At 40.2% G+C, this 14,226-nt stretch overlaps 1 protein-coding gene across 1 annotated transcript in view; it reads right to left on the bottom strand.

Annotated features, from left to right (window-relative positions):
* Nucleotides 1-13,091, bottom strand: part of tgm1l1 (transglutaminase 1 like 1) — a 79,699-nt gene extending 66,608 nt beyond the window's left edge. Inside the window, exon 1 of the mRNA XM_060906358.1 lies at nt 12,962-13,091. The gene's annotated coding sequence lies outside the window, so the exon portion shown is untranslated. The remainder of the gene's footprint in view (nt 1-12,961) is intronic.
* Between the last annotated feature and the right edge of the window lie 1,135 nt (nt 13,092-14,226).

Here is a 14,226-nt window from a genome sequence, read left to right as displayed (position 1 = left end):
CAAATTAAAGAACTTCCCAGCCACAGAATGGCCTGATATTTTGTGAGATATTACAGAAATAAACATAAATCACAATGACCGCATTTCAGAGGGAACTAAATCTCACTGATTTTATGAAAATCGAAAGGCCGTCTAGCTTTAAATAATGTTTGTTTTTTCTTCTTTACAAGAAAAATTGCCGAATTGGTCCATTTCTACAACCGTGTTTTGTATTCTGTCTGAGTGTCTGGGAAAGCCATGGCTAAAAAGTTGCCCAAGGCTGAAGTGCAGTGTCTGAATTGTCCCTGTGAGACAGTGCTATAAATCTGAGGCTTTCATCATGTTGTGACTGTAACAAAGAGGCTAAACTTCTGGACGGAGTGAAAAAAAAAGATGTGTGCATGTGAGAAAGAGAAAGAGTGACTCCACAGAAACCTTTCTTACTGTTCTTTGAACCATACCAAGTCCATCAATCCTGCTAAAGTCCTAAACTGCTTTGTCTGTTTGCAGACTCCAAGTCTTTCACTCTATTGGTGATTTTCTGTCGCCAGCTGGAAATAAAACACTTACAAGCCATTAATGGCACAAACAATATCCATTGGTCTGTGATCCATAATCCAGTGGCATTAGGGGTTAAATATCTGAGCCTGGTTCTCGGCTGATCGTCTGTCACAGATCTAAACAAGGGCCGACTGTTGGTCTGACGCCAGTTAGAAAGCTGGCTACAGCTGCTAGAGTGTGAGACAAAGGTCCTAGTAGAACCAAAAGAAGACTGAAATTAGTGGGCTTATCCGGCCCTGATCAGATGGTGTTGTGGGAAATGGTTCAGTTTTTGAAATAAAGCCCAATACAAACATGTTAAACGCTATAACAGTACAATTCCACTGTACTAGTATAGCAGTACACATTTTTGTCTTTTTTTTTCTATCTATGAGTAGCCAGGTTTTATTAAACGCTTTAGAGCCAAGGCCAATCTTTAACAGAGTGTATAGGTGCATCATGTTGATGATCATTTTGCTATATCCTATATGCTTTGATCCCATGTTGTAACTCTTTTTACATTTGGGCGGGGATATAGAAATGGGTTCCGTCCATCCGGCCGGTCACATTTTCGTTTCTGGGCCACATCTTTAAAACTACTGAAGATATCTTCATGAAACTTTGTATGCATACTGTATCAAGCAACATGTGAACTGGTGCCTTTTGCTATTTTGGATTTTTTTGAAAAGAAAAATCAAATTTTTACATAAAAAATAGATTTTGACTTACAGTGGTGCTTGAAAGTTTGTGAACCCTTTAGAATTTTCTATATTTCTGCATAAATATGACCTAAAACATCATCAGATTTTCACACAAGTCCTAAAAGTAGATAAAGAGAACCCAGTTAAACAAATGAGACAAAAATATTACACTTGGTCATTTATTTATTGAGGAAAATGATCCAATATTACATATCTGTGAGTGGCAAAAGTATGTGAACCTCAAGGATTAGCAGTTCAATTGAAGGTGAAATTAGAGTCAGATGTTTTCAATCAATGGGATGACAATCAGGTGTGAGTGGGCACCCTGTTTTATTTAAAGAACAGGGATCTATCAAAGTCTGATCTTCACAACACATGTTTGTGGAAGTGTATCATGGCACGAACAAAGGAGATTTCTGAGGACCTCAGAAAAAGCGTTGTTGATGCTCATTAGGCTGCAAAAGGCTACAAAACCATCTCTAAAGAGTTTGGACTCCACCAATCCACAGTCAGACAGATTGTGTACAAATGGAGGAAATTCAAGACCATTGTCACCCTCCGCAGGAGTGGTCGACCAACAAAGATCACTCCAAGAGCAAGGCATGTAATAGTCGGCGAGGTCACAAAGGACCCCAGGGTAACTTCTAAGCAACTGAAGGCCTCTCTCACATTAACATTAGCCAATGTTCATGAGCCCACCATCAGGAGAACACTGAACAACAACGGTGTGCATGGCAGGGTTGCAAGGAGAAAGAACATTGCTGCTCATCTGCAGTTTGCTAAAGATCACATGGACAAGCCAGAAGGCTATTGGAAAAATGTTTTGCGGCTGGATGAGACCAAAATAGAACTTTTTGGTTTAAATGAGAAGCGTTATGTTTGGAGAAAAAAAACCACTGCATTCCAGCATAAGAACCTTATCCCATCTGTGAAACATGGTGGTGGTAATATCATGGTTTGGGCCTGTTTTGCTGCATCTGGGTCAGGATGGCTTGCCATCATTGATGGAACAATGAATTCTGAATTATACCAGCAAATTCTAAAGGAAAATGTCAGGACATCTGTCCATGGACTGAATCCCAAGAGAAGGTGGGTCATGCAGCAAGACAACGACCCTAAGCACACAAGTCGTTCTACCAAAGAATGGTTAAAGAAGAATAAAGTTAATGTTTTGGAATCGCCAAGTCAAAGTCCTGACCTTAATCCAATCGAAATTTTGTGGAAGGACCTGAAGCAAGCAGTTCATGTGAGGAAACCCACCAACATCCCAGAGTTGAAGCTGTTCTGTACGGAGGAATGGGCTAAAATTCCTCCAAGCCGGTGTGCAGGACTGATCAACAGTTACTGGAAATGTTTAGTTGCAGTTATTGCTGCACAAAGGGGGTCACACCAGATACTGAAAGCAAAGGTTCACATACTTTTGCCACTCACAGATATGTAATATTGGATCATTTTCCTCAGTAAATAAATGACCAAGTATAATATTTTTGTCTCATTTGTTTAACTGGGTTCTCTTTATCTACTTTTAGGACTTGTGTGAAAATCTGATGGTGTTTTGGGTCACATTTATGCAGAAATATAGAAAATTCTAAAGGGTTCACAAACTTTCAAGCACCACTGTAGTTTCTAAGCGCAATGTTCGTTTCCGGAGCATATATCCAAAACTATTCATGATACGGATTTGAAACTTGGTATACATGTTAACAAGGTGATGTTAATGCCTTTTCATACTAAGAAATTTAAATTTTTTATATTTCCATGAGACTTATTCTCTCAGGTTAGTCTTAGGGGTAGGTTTTGTTTCCAGAGCAGAACTTGAAAACTATGAGTGGTATACTCTTGAAAGTTGGTATATGTGTTGATTAAGTAATGTATATGTGCCTTTTGATACTAAGAAATGTGAGAAATTTTAATTTTTAGCTCATTTGGACCAAAGGTCCGGTGGGTTTATGCCATGGGCTGCTGAGATCAGTGTAAAGATTGGGTTCCAGAAGCAGAACCTGAAAAATGTGACAAATAATATCTTGAAACTTGATATATAGTTGGTATATAGGGCGGGGGATAGAGATGACTCTGTCTTCTTGGTTTTTTTAAATGTGTATGCAGTATATGCAGGTAGCTGCATGTCATGTCAAGGAATGAGGTCAGCATCTATGAAGGAAGTCATTAACGAACTTTTCATGACCATTCCCAGATTTTACACCACCTCTGATGCCTCACCCTTAGCGTTATGACGCAACACATGATGTCAATGAAGCTAACGTTTTAGTAATTTAGTAACCGTCACCTTTTCTTGCAACTTTATTCCGATGAATCATGTGATTCTTTTGATGAATCAGGCTGTAACTCTGGTCTGGGCAAATTCATAGACCAAAGATGTCATCAATCAGACAATGCAAGGCTTCATTTTCCTTTCATTATAGATATGTGATGTGCTACACAGAGGATGTGTGGGGGACAAAAGTAATTGCAGTAAATGTTAGTTTTGGCTTTGCAGTGAAATTACCTCATACTAACCCTTTAAAGATCTCATCTCATCTCATTATCTCTAGCCGCTTTATCCTGTTCTACAGGGTCGCAGGCAAGCTGGAGCCTATCCCAGCTGACTACGGGCGAAAGGCGGGGTACACCCTGGACAAGTCGCCAGGTCATCACAGGGCTGACACATAGACACAGACAACCATTCACACTCACGGTCAATTTAGAGTCACCAGTTAGCCTAACCTGCATGTCTTTGGACTGTGGGGGAAACCGGAGCACCCGGAGGAAACCCACGCGGACACGGGGAGAACATGCAAACTCCGCACAGAAAGGCCCTCGCCGGCCACGGGGCTCGAACCCGGACCTTCTTGCTGTGAGGCAAGAGCGCTAACCACTACACCACCGTGCCGCCCCTCCCCTTTAAAGATGCCTTACAGTAAACACGTACAGCATGAAATGTTATCAACTTTTTATCTGCTTCCCACTTCCCCATGTTGTTCGTATTTTATTTCTGAATTTGCATCACATACTGTATAGTGCTGATCCGTGCAGCTCTGCCAAACTACCAGGCAAGCTTTTCTCAAGCAGACTCCTCAGTATTTCATAGTAATATCTACGATGCAGTAGTGTATCAAATCCCATTTGATGCGACTTGCAAGTTCAAAACTCCTCATAATACACAGAACAAATGAAGAGTTTGGTTCCAAAATGTGACAAACACCAAATTTGAAAAATTAAAACTCCCGCCACCAAACAATCAGCAATTATCATATCTTACTCGTACCATATTCAGTTTTTGCCAAATCACGATATCTGCCATTGATTTACACACTGCATTACGGCCTTTCATTCCAAAACACAACAAGCGCCATCACCAATTTTTCTCAAAACCAGACACATCCATTTGGCCAATCGGAGGCCGCCATTGGCGTGAAATCTTCTAAGATGGCTGCGCCCATTTAGTAGGAAATCGCTTCAGCACTTCTCACATTTATTGGACAATTTCACACTGAATTATGAATAATTTCCATAAAATAATCTATAAAATAAAATAATCTGTCATGAAAGAACACGGTTAAATGCACTTTAAATAGAAAGGGATATGTAGCATTTTGGGGGAAAATGCCGTGGCGTGGATATGTAGCGACTTGACAAAAAAATAATTACTTGGTTCAGTTAAAAGCTGTTAATTAGTTCTGGATTTCATTTTTGAAGCTTATTATCATTAAGGAGTTAGTCAGTAAATTTTAAAACAGGATACAGTGGTTTTCCTTTTATCACTTCCCGTAATCAGAAAAAGTGATTTTTCTCGAAACAATGGAACTGGATATATAGCGTTTTGGAACCAAACTCTTCAAATGAAAATGTACAGGCGACCTTTAGCATAAGTTTATTTCCACCATCTGAGTAATGTGTCAAACAAAATTATAGGCAATTTTTTTTTTTTTTTTAGGCCTTGAAAACAAGGCATGGGCAAGAAAAAAGGGCGTGTCTCGCAACAATACTGTCTTCAAAGTAACACTAAAGACACTACTAGTTCACGCCTATGTTCATCTTTTGAATCGTAATTTTTGATGCACTTGATATTAATCTTTTCTGGTTTTTATCTACTGATGACTATAATCCAAAAAAAAAAAAAAATCCAAAAACAACGCACAACCACAACAGATACACGACATTTTCACTTTACATATCGCATCTCATCTTCTCACACACTTTAAAAGAAGCCCGAGTTAGAGTACAGGATCAACTCTAACCTCTGTGAGATTTGAACACACAACCATCTGGTTATACATGCATCTCCATAATCACTGAGCCCCTAAACATCATGATTCAAGCAATCAGTTCTTGCCGTTGAGTTTACTATTTGAATCCTCATTTTATTTGTTCATGTACTGTACGTTCCTCCTCCCAGTCACCTCCTCATCCTTCCTTCTTTGCTTCTCTGACCTTGTTTTCTGCCTCTTCTCCCATTCTTTACATGTTGCTGTTGGCCAGCTGAGCCTTACTTCACTCAATGGAATGTGAAAGGGTGTTGGCTGGGCGTAGAGATAAGTCTAACACACTCCAGACATGAAACCGCCCAATAAAAACACTTTGTCTCTCAAACTTTCTCACCAGGAGTCTTTGTACCGTATAAGAACATCTTGTATGAAGAATATCTGAACAAATAGTTACGCAATTCCATTAGTCATGACAGATGATGTCAGGGAAACGTAACCAGAAAGTTACGCAATGTGTTCTTTGGTGATCAGAAAATCTTTAGGTGAAGATGCTAGTTGACAAAAACAGGCACTGCAATGACTGTATCGTATTCTTATCTCTGTTGTGGTAATCTCAGGGGTACAACTTTTGTAGACCTTCAGCTTGCACACAATACAATACAATTTCAGTTCTTAACGCACTGTTTAATATTTGAAGTTACCACTCAATCTACTATGATAATATGGATATTATTATCGTATTGGTACAGTTTTTTTGAACGGTGCATCACAAACAGTATAACACAAGATCAACTGCGAGCTACTGCTCACTTACGTATCCCCCCGCCGCTCTCGCTTATATCAGAATGCCAGCAATCAAAGGAATAGGACACTTATTATGAATGTCGACTTCAACAAATAATGAACCCTGAAACAAGTAAAGTAAAGAGCAGTGTCTCTCCCCATGGATTTCAAACAGCATCCTGGTAAACTGTTATTTTGAAATAGCATTTTGCTTCTTGAAATAGCGTCAAAATCCATGCTATATGTTCCGTAAATACATTCAGTCGGTAAACAGGAAGTCGATGTGCAACAGACCTGAAAACGGTATACACGGTATAGAACCCCAAGCTGAAGCTCGGTACCAAATATTAAGCAGTTATGATTTGTGGTTGCTGAGAAAAATGTCATGAAAAATTTGTAAATCCACGCTATACGTTTCGTAAATACATTCAGTCGGTAAACAGGAAGTCGATGTATGACAGACCTGAAAATGGTATACACAGTATAGAACCCCAAGCTGAAGCTCGGTACCAAATATCAAGCAGTTATGATTTGTAGTTGCTGAGAAAAGTGTTACAAAAATTTGTAAATCCATGTTATAATATTTTGTAAATGCATTTAGTCAGTAAACAGGAAGTTGATGTGCGACAGACCTGAAAAAAGTAGACACGGTATAGAACCCCAAGCTGAAGCTCGGTACCAAATATTAAGCAGTTATGATTTGTGGTTGCTGAGAAAAATGTCATGAAAAATTTGTAGATCCACGCTATATGTTTCGTAAATACATTCAGTCGGTAAACAGGAAGTCGATGTACGACAGACCTGAAAACGGTATACATGGTATAGAACCCCAAGCTGAAGCTTGGTACCAAATATCAAGCAGTTATGATTTGTAGTTGCTGAGAAAAGTGTTACAAAAATTTGTAAATCCATGTTATAATGTTTCGTAAATGCATTTAGTCAGTAAACAGGAAGTTGATGTGCGACAGACCTGAAAAAAGTAGACACGGTATAGAACCCCAAGCTGAAGTTTGGTGCCAAGTACCAAGTGGTTATGATTGATTTGTGGTTGTTGAGAAAAAAGGGTGTTTCAGACGGATGGAGATACGGACGGACGGAGAGAGGTAAACCAGTATACCCCCCTCCTTCAGAGCGGGGGTAAAATAAAGTGAAATATTAACCTCAAATAAGCATTTCTTGTATCCATAATTGTTTCAGATGCCTAATTATATTTTTTTCTGTGAGGCCTGTTAACACACAATGTTCATACATGTTCACTAAAGCCTCGGTCACAACCGGCCGTACGTGCTCCTACGGCCGGTCTACGTGCAAAAAACGCAAGAAACACACGGAGGGCGCGCGTGTGACGTGCTGATTTTCAAGCCGTAGACTGGCCGCAGAGGTTCTTTGTCATGTCAAACAAACTCTATGGGCACTTACGTTTTTTTCAGGTTGCAAGACAAACGTGCGTCTTTCTCCATGAACAAAAAAAACCGCAGCGATTTGAGAAACGCCAAAAATCACACGGCCAAAAATTCGTACGTCCGGTTGTGACCTAGGCTTTATTAACACTAATTATTAATGCTGCACAAAAGAAACAAGAGACTATACCATTCCCTGGTGCTGGGGTGGTACAAGGTCTCTTTTACATAGGAATGTACACGTACCTTAGCGTAGCATTAAATCTTTACATTAAAAAACATTTAAAGGTATACTCAAGATGTGAAAGATAGATATTAATAATAGCTTATTATCGAAAAAGGACAAACAACCAGTGTGCGAAAATTAATTCATATTTGTAAAATATATAAGTTGGTCCCATATCAATCAGAGGCTACAAAATTCAATTAAAATGTGTCGTATTGTAGCAGACTCAGTGGTATCGTCAAATATTGAAAAGTGCCTTAAGAACTGAAATTGTATCATATTGTATCATATCATATTGTATTACATAGACACAGGTGTTTTACTGGGAAATATGCCACTCGTATTTTTCATAAGAGCTCCATCCGGGACATTGAGAACCACAACCGTGACATAAATCTCTATATGTCACTCATGAGGAAATTGATAAAATTTTTGATAAATTTGGGTACTTTTTAATTGTGAGTGAGTGTGTCTCTATAATAAAAAAAAAAACATCACACATTGGTTTGACAATATGAAGTTCACCTTCTCGTGTTGAAAAACTCGCATTTTTCATACCAAATGCATCATGGATCTGTGTGACATATTTAAATAATATTGGCTGGCTTTGAGTGGTCTCTCATTCTCATTATCTCTAACCGCTTTATCCTGTTCTACAGGGTCGCAGGCAAGCTGGAGCCTATCCCAGCTGACTACGGGCGAAAGGCGGGGTACACCCTGGACAAGTCGCCAGGTCATCACAGGGCTGACACATAGGCACAGACAATCATTCACACTCACGTTCACACCTACGCTCAATTTAGAGTCACCAGTTAACCTAACCTGCATGTCTTTGGACTGTGGGGGAAACCGGAGCACCCGGAGGAAACCCACATGGACACGGGGAGAACATGCAAACTCCGCACAGAAAGGCCCTCGCCGGCCACGGGGCTCGAACCTGGACCTTCTTGCTGTGAGGCGACAGCGCTAACCACTACACCACCGTGCCGCCCGATTTGAGTGGTATATCAGATATATTCCATTCAGCTAGCGTGATAGTGAACGAGTCGGAAACTTATAATGTTATAATTATACATACACATTCCTTTCAGGTGTTCAATGTGTCTTTCTCTTTCAAAATTCTCTCAAAATCTTCCGTATTTAACGAAGCAAACCTGGCGGTCATGTTTGTTTACAAATTGTCCCAGTCGCTCGCTAGTGTGGAAGTTTTACGTCTCCGATATGTGACGTGATGTTGTCTTGACAACCGTGCAGTATCGTAAATCATATTCAACGCTTATTCTCCATGGGGTAGAGTGATGTAATACACTTAGGATGAGCGATATGCTAACAGTACTGCATGCTATCAAACCAAATGAATGAAATCCGCTAGGGAATAGAACGTGTTTTTATTCCATCCAGGAAAAAAAGTGTCCTGTATGTATAATATCACATCACATTATCTCTAGCCGCTTTATCCTTCTACAGGGTCGCAGGCAAGCTGGAGCCTATCCCAGCTGACTACGGGCGAAAGGCGGGGTACACCCTGGACAAGTCGCCAGGTCATCACAGGGCTGACACATAGACACAGACAACCATTCACACACACATTCACACCTACGGTCAATTTAGAGTCACCAGTTAACCTAACCTGCATGTCTTTGGACTGTGGGGGAAACCGGAGCACCCGGAGGAAACCCACGCGGACACGGGGAGAACATGCAAACTCCACACAGAAAGGCTCTCGCCGGCCCCGGGGCTCGAACCCAGGACCTTCTTGCTGTGAGGCGACAGCGCTAACCACTACACCACCGTGCCGCCGTATGTATAATAATTCCCGATATTTCACTCTGACGATGTCACTCCCAGTGTTTTCCCACTGACTAGATGTGTGTTGTCAAAATGGCAAACTGGTTTCACAATTAAAATTCTTTTGATTAACTTATTATTTTTTATGTGGATATAATATAAAGAACATTACAAGGTGATGCAAAGATATGAAGTTTATCTTCTCATGGTGAAAAATATTTCACTCATTCGCTTCAGTCACTCGTGATATATACCGTACATTCACCACTCAAAGACAAACTTCATATCTTCACGCAATCATGTAATATCATATATATTATATATTGTATTGTATGGAACCTGGAGTTCTACAAAAGTTGTACCCCTGAGGGAACCACCACAGATATAATCATTTCTAAATGTGTGTATGTATGGATTATTTTATTTTATTTTTGTTTTTATTTTATAAAGTGCTAAATCAATACTGAGAGATTAGGCATTGGGAAGAGCCTCCAGTGAGCACAAGGTTCTGAGTTCAAATCCCAGAACCTCAGGATTTAATCACTTTGCCAAAAAAAAAAAAAAAAAAACTCTCTGGACACAAATGAAACCTGCATGAGTTAATATCCCATAATGTTATGATAATTTTCATCTTATCTTTTTTTTTTTAATCTAACAACATGTGACTAGTCTGGGAGGAACAAAAAGCTCTAAAGGCTCCGGCTTTGCACCGTCACATGACCAACGGTAACGAGGGCACCATGACGGGGGCACGCTGTAGTGCTTCATTCAGCTGAGTTAGTTGGGATTGATCAGTATGAAAAGGTTTTGCTGTGTTTTTGGATATGCAAATCATTTTGAACAAAACAAAGACATCAGATTTTTTAAATTTACCAAAAGTAGTTCACTATTGGGGGAAAAAAACTAGAGAAATTTCTGAACGTAGAAGGGAAAATTGGGGGAGGAAACATTCAGCAGAACTTGGTGTCGAACGAAGAGGTCAAAAACCCTCTGGTATGCTCACTTTATTTCCACGAAGTTACGAATTAAAAAAAAAAAAAATTATATATATATATCAACTGCAGTGCGGTGCTTATTCTTATACAGTGAAGTGAACATGAGCCTCACCTTCACCGAGACTTAAAGTTAGACTGCCTTTCAGATTTTTTTAAGTGTAGGTCATAAAAAATTTTTTTCCCCGACACCCAGTTATTTTTGTTTCGTGGACCGAAAACTACTGAATTCGAATCACAGACTTCCAATTTTATTAGGTTTTTTTTAAATAGAACAGTTAATGACTTTAGAGCCACGTGGCCCTAAATTCTCCGCTATCTTTTCCTGCTTCACCATGACCCAATACAAGATACTACGTCATGCATGACGTGGTGGGCTTTCCCCGTTCATGCAAGGCATTGTGGGAGACAAATTTGAAACCGGAGAGAAAAATGTAGGACGCGAGTGTGCGAATGAAACGCGAAAGACCGACTACAGTAACGGAAAGAAAGCGAGAAGAAAAGACGTTATGTTACATACGAAGGAAAGGAAACGCAGGACCAAACTAATGAACATCGGTGCTCAGCGAGCACCTCGGTGTGATCAGCTGTTCGTTTAGTGACAGAATGATGGAACTGTCAGTGCACGGTCTCGACTGTGCGAAGTGAGTGAGCGCTTTCATGCACATTATTTGCTTTAATCCCCTCAAATTAAAGAACTTCCCAGCCACAGAATGGCCTGACATTTTGTGAGATATTACAGAAATAAATATATATCACAATGACCAAATTTCAGACGGAACTAAATTTCACTGATTTTCTGAAATCGAAAGGCCGTCTAGCTTTAAAGTGCCATTCCACCATTGGATGTATTCTTTGGCATAAAATACAATATATTTTATTTCAACATGACTAGACAGAGAAATCTTTTAGCTTCAAAATAATATATCAAACAATTTTTTGACAACGACAAGTATATTAATTTTGTGACCAAAGTCACCTACCCTTTTAATTTCTGCGCGGTAGTGAAACGTGATGTCATCGGCAGGTTCCCCTTCTTGTGTACCACGTCACGTGTGACGTGGCACAGATTATCAGCAACGGCGGATAGAACGCGATTTCCACTTGTCGATTGCTGTGCCGATATTCACCATCGACCGTCTCCTTTGGGCATCACTTGCTATTTTCCTTCGCTTCTTCTCCGAAGCTGACAATCACGTTCTATCCGCCATTGCCGATAATCTGTGCCACGTCACACGTGACGTGGTACACAAGAAGGGGAACCTGCCGATGACATCACGTTTCACTACCGCGCGGAAATTAAAAGGGTAGGTGACTTTGGTCGCAAAATTAATATACTTGTCGTTGTCAAAAAATTATGTTTGATATATCATTTTGAAGCTAAAAGATTTCTCTGTCTAGTCATGTCATAAAATATATTGTATTTTATGCCAAAAAAATACATCCAATGGTGGAATGGCACTTTAAAGTGCTTGGGAGCCAGTCATTATGGGAAACACCTGATACTGATTTAAGTGCAATCAGCATGCACATATAAGGACACAAAGGCTTTGTGAAGTATTATCATTATCACTGTCAAGTTTGTTTCGAGCAATGTAAATGACTCTGGTTTTGTTTTTGTAAATATCACACTTGCTAATAAACACTCTTCCTGCACTTAAGAGCCCTCACAATACTTCACAAAGGCTCTGTGAAAACAGCCTGCTGATGATTGCACTCACATCAGCATCAGGTGAATGTCCTAATATCCGTGCAGGGATCATAAGGAAGCCAATTAGTTGAGTTCTAACCCCCCCCCCCCCCCCCCCCCCCCCAGAAAGAGGGGGGGGGGAAGTTTTGGCACCCCTGCCGTCCATTCAAAAACTATGTACATCTCTCACGGCGATTACATTTTTGAGCTTATTCAAAACCTGTGTGTTCGCAGCCCATCACAGGGAACCCCATCTGTCTGACTTGGGCTTTTTCTCTCATCAGCCGCTTTGGAGACATGTCCCAAACCACATCTCAGAAATAGGATTGTACTGTAGGCTACTGTAGTATAAATATTCTCTTTCTCTGATACAGAAATCCTACATAAAGGAGACTACAAAACTTTTAAAATGACACTTTCAGCAGGATGTCCTTTAAAAAAAAAACACAGAGTGGGAGTTCAAAAGAGTGAAAGTGGCAGTTCTTTTATTATAGCCTGCATTTAAAGCCGCATGCTGTATTTAACTTGCTGGTGAAGTCTTGTGAGACCCTGTGTACTAGTACTCGTGGTATTATAAGATTTTGGACCCAGCATGAGATGAAAAGGAAAAAAAAAAACAACCCCCCAGGACAGAAGAGAGAAAATGTAGAAGGTTACCTGCACTCTCTGATTCTCCGACTTGTGTTTTCCGTTAGTTTGGAGTCTGTAGAAGTTTGAAGGGTGTGAGATTCCAGCTGCACTCTGAAGTCTGCTCTGTCTAATGCACTTTAAACACACACATATGTAGGAGACACACGCCCACTTCTGACAAGACATTAAAGTTGCACTGTCGGATATGACGACTGGACCCCACCAGAACGAGGCGGTGGGTGCGGGTGCGGGTGAATTACAGCAGGGTTGGGTGTGGTGTGTGGTGAACTGGTGCTACATGAACTCTTTTTGGCCAAGAAAACTTAGTTAGATACTTTCTTTCTTTCTTTCTTTCACAGTGAAACTACAAACATTTTAAAGTCATCCACACACCCCTTACAAAAAAAGAAGTTTATTCAAGTGTGCTTCTAGTATACTTCTCATCTCATCTCCTCTAGCCGCTTTATCCTGTTCTACAGGGTTGCAGGCAAGCTGGAGCCTATCCCAGCTGACTACGGGCGAAAGGCGGGGTACACCCTGGACAAGTCGCCAGGTCATCACAGGGCTGACACATAGACACAGACAACCATTCACACTCACATTCACACCTACGGTCAATTTAGAGTCACCAGTTAACCTAACCTGCATGTCTTTGGACTGTGGGGGAAACCGGAGCACCCGGAGGAAACCCACGCGGACACGGGGAGAACATGCAAACTCCACACAGAAGGGCCCTTGCCGGACCCGGGGCTCGAACCCAGGACCTTCTTGCTGTGAGGCGACAGCGCTAACCACTACACCACCGTGCCGCCCTAGTATACTTCTTTTAAACTAAAAATATTAGAGTATGCTTTGTTTACTTTTTATTTACTTATCAGAGATATACTTAAGCTTAAGCTTATACTTAAACTTTTGATCAAGATATACTTGACAAAAGTATAATAAAGTATTAAAATATTTGTGCCTTATGTTAAGTAAATTTTGATTTTTAAAGAAAATGAATACGTTCTTAATCCTGAGTATCTGTTGTTATTTTGTGAATTCTTACCTTTATAACTTCATTGTAACTTAAGGTACAAAACACTTAAGTTGTCTACTGGTAGTGTGCATGAGGTAAGGGTTCGGGCTAGAAAACTAATTGTATACCCAGAAGGGGAATTGCAGTAAACTTCAAAACCAAAAAGTGGACTAGATGTACAGTATATAACCAGTAACTAATAGTATATTTCCAATATGCTATAAAGTATACTTTTATAAACTAAAAAGTGGACTAGAAGTGTGTAACGAGTAAA

Source organism: Neoarius graeffei, chromosome 23, assembly GCF_027579695.1.
Source record: "Neoarius graeffei isolate fNeoGra1 chromosome 23, fNeoGra1.pri, whole genome shotgun sequence".
Classification (NCBI taxonomy): domain Eukaryota; kingdom Metazoa; phylum Chordata; class Actinopteri; order Siluriformes; family Ariidae; genus Neoarius; species Neoarius graeffei.
The sequence above is the reverse complement of the archived record's forward strand: the minus strand, read 5'-3'. Positions and strand labels throughout refer to the sequence as shown.